We start from the raw sequence: 3,604 nt of genomic DNA, 5'->3' as shown, positions 1-3,604 counted from the left end.
GAAGGATTCAATCCAATCCACCTCCACTTTAACTTCAAAATTTAAACAATAGACATAAAATTGATTTCTGAGATCTTTAAATTAGTATCAAGATTGGGACAAGGGATTGGAATCATGAGAAGAATAATGAAATCACTGAATGTATGAAAGTATCCAGATAGACCACAATTTGTTGTACAAGACAGACTATATGGAAATCTTGATCAAGTGGGATAGATTTGCTAGAGCAGAAGATTACTTTGTTCAAGAAGTATTAAAGTCAGATTAATTTGATACTTGAGGTCTTAAAGCTTGATACTGCATGCATTGGATGTGGACCTGATAAATCAGGTTTATCAAGCTTTGAATTTTTTTCAAGTGAATCAAATGATTATCAGATCATGAAGTGAGAAACAAACTCAGATCAAGATAAATATCCACTCAATTCTCAAAGCTCAAAAATTTGCAATCTCAGTCATCAAAAATAGTTATGTTCAACTGAATTGCCTTTGTATCCAATATATTTTTTCTGAACTGACTCCTGGCAACTGTTTTAAATTATGAGACCTCATCCAGGTTAATTATATAATTATATAATTATTTCTTGATTTATCTTATGATACTTTGTAAGTTTAATCACTCATTTCCAAATATTTCAAACATGACTTGCAAAAGCATTAACTTTTATGGTCATTTTAAGATTGCTCAGGAACACCACTGCCTCTTTACCACAATTACTGATTTATTGTAATGCATTATAATATGCCAGAATCAAGTATGAGATTCTTACTGTCTGCATGGAATTCATCATGGAATTGACTTATCAAATTTATATTCTTATCTATAACAGAATCCATGGACTGAGGTGAATATTGTTAGCCTAGGAAGAAGAGTGTACCAATTATTTGTAGAGGAAGTGGAGGAGGAACAGTACGTCATTTCTGTCTCTCAATCATACATATTGAACTCTTCTTTCACCAAATCTTCAACTTTTTTTTGTTTCTTCTTTAGGATGAAGTGAGAATTATTCAATGATGATACCAAGAGCAATGTTGATTGTAAAAACAAGAAATTAATCCAATGTAATTGGTGTTGTTGATGGTTCCAATTAACCAAATTGATTATCTTGCAATCTTCCTTGAATACAAATTAGTTGAAGTCTGGATGAAGTAACACCAGTGAAATTGTCTGCTCTGGACCAAGTCTTCCAAATTGAGATAATTATGATTGAGCACTATCTAAGCAGAGTCTGATAAATTCACGTACATTCAGATTACAGTATTTATCAAAGGTAAACATTGCTCAATGACTCAAACTTAACAGAATCTGATGACATACTAATTAAAGCCAAACTTGACAACTTTCAAAGCTTTTCCAAGATTCTAATCTTCACCCTCAAAAAGAAGAAGTGGCTACAGGTAATAATGAGTCATGAATAAAGCTGAATGAATATATATAATTGTCAAAATGATTGAGATATGGCAATATCAATCAATTAGACAATGACTGTCATCAAAGTCTACCCTTCTACTGGGATCAATTTTGGAAACTTTTTTACTGCTTTATTTGGGTTCACCATTGGAAAAATCTGGACTAAATGTATTTGATTGTTCTTTGTTCAAAGGTCAAAATGTAATTTGATCGAGGTTTATAAGATACATTTTGTCACAATTGACAATATTCTGAAAACTACTTGATGGATCATCTAGGTGACCACATTGATGACATTTTTGTTGACTCTACGCAAACCTAATTATCTGTACCGGTTAGTTGCGTCCTTCATGGGAGAAGGCAAATTTTCTGAAGTTACTCAACGGTTTTATTTTCAAGAGTCTACAGTAGATATTTATAGGCTGTTGCTATTTGCAGCCTGCAAAACACCATGTAGGTACTGCCAAAATAGTGCCTACCTGGGTGATTTCCACAAAAGAGCGCCCACATTGGGGATATAGGCGTCATTTGGTTACGCCTACATCTAAAAGATTAAATGTAGTTGTCATTTGATTACACTATAATGTACACGTCATTTTTGAGGACCTACATGTCAAATTTGATGTGTGAGCACTTGAAAATTATGCCTACATCTCCAAATAAAGATGTAGGTGTCATTGTTGAGCACCTAAATTCCCATTTTCATATGTCGACGTAGTATTTGAGCGCCTACATTGAAAGTTCGGCCTGTAGGCGCTCAAAAAAAGTGCCCACATCTCAAAAAAACAATGTAGGTGTAAATTTTGAGCACCTACATGCATCCCTGTGCCAGCAACACACCACACCACAGAAAGGGTGTTTTTTGATGTGCTGCTGCACAACACGCAACAAAACCCAGAGGCAGACACGGCATTGTGGTGCTTACACTACGCCAGATTGCAAATTTACCGTGGAGTTTAGAAAATTGAGAGAACATAGAAAATTGTACACAAGGCGGAAGGGGTCAGAAAAATATGAAAAAATAAGGGTTGTGTCCGCCTGTGTGTTCCCATCATCTTGCATATTTTTTCAGATTTTTACAGTAGAAGTCGATGTCAGGTCAGAAACCCAGTTTTTGTCCAAAACTGGCAGTTATTGAGGCATCAACCTTGTGAGACCAATAAAGTTGTCAATTTTGCTTCAAAATTTGAAATGTCTTCACATTGTGAATTCTACATCTTTGATTTACACTGTACATGTCGGAATCAGCTGTTTCTTCAAAAATGTGTGAGGTACAGCAATCACGGTCACCATCAGCAAAGCCAGCAAATCTTGTAAATCTTTGTTGAAATGGCTTTAGTATCTCAATGGAAGTTGTAGATCTAGTATGTGGCTTTCATAATTTGTAAGTACCAAATGAATTGAGCAAAAATTGGTGTACTTTTGAGTGTTCACAGTTTCTGCCCAAACCTTAGTAGTTTTGGACCAAAATTGAGTTTCTGACCAGATAAACACCATAAGCATTTTTCTTTGGAATATCATCAGAACTGATGGTAAAAATATGAAAAAATATGCAAAATCATAGGTCAGCACAGGCGTATTCAACCATAATTTTTTCAATTTTTTCTGATCTCTCATGCATTGCTGAGAATTTTCTACATTTGCAATTTTCTAAACTCCACGGTATATTAGTGATTTGGTGTAGTGTTACCACAACAACAAAAGGTTTGGCTGGGTTGCATGGCGCCTTGACCACCGTGCAACACAACAGCGCCAAAAAACATCGAATTTTGATTTTTTTGAGGGCAGTAACACAGCAAATGTTGTTGCCGCCCAAAAACCTCAAAATTTGACACATATTGTTGCACAGCGGGTCAGGCCGCAACTTAAAAATCTATTTCCTGGTGTGGTGCGGTCAGAACAACTGCAACACAAGCGGTGTGAAGCACACAACACCTGCGTTGCTGGCCCAGGGTTGCTACATGTGTATTGAGGAGTTGGATGACACCTAAACATGTGAACGTAGAAGTTTGGTCAAACTTCTTGACTATCTTGACTTATGTACAGGACTCTTGGGACATAAAAAGTGGTTTTGGTCAAAAGAAGGGTATTGGAGGACATAAACAGTGTTTTGAGTCAAAATAAGGGTCTCAAAGGATGTAACAGTGTTTTGAATTAAGATGAGGATTCAGAGGACATAAACAGTGTTTTGAGT

Source organism: Melampsora larici-populina (assembly GCF_000204055.1).
Source record: "Melampsora larici-populina 98AG31 unplaced genomic scaffold MELLAscaffold_56, whole genome shotgun sequence".
Lineage (NCBI taxonomy): Eukaryota > Fungi > Basidiomycota > Pucciniomycetes > Pucciniales > Melampsoraceae > Melampsora > Melampsora laricis-populina.
Note: the sequence above shows the minus strand (reverse complement) of the source record.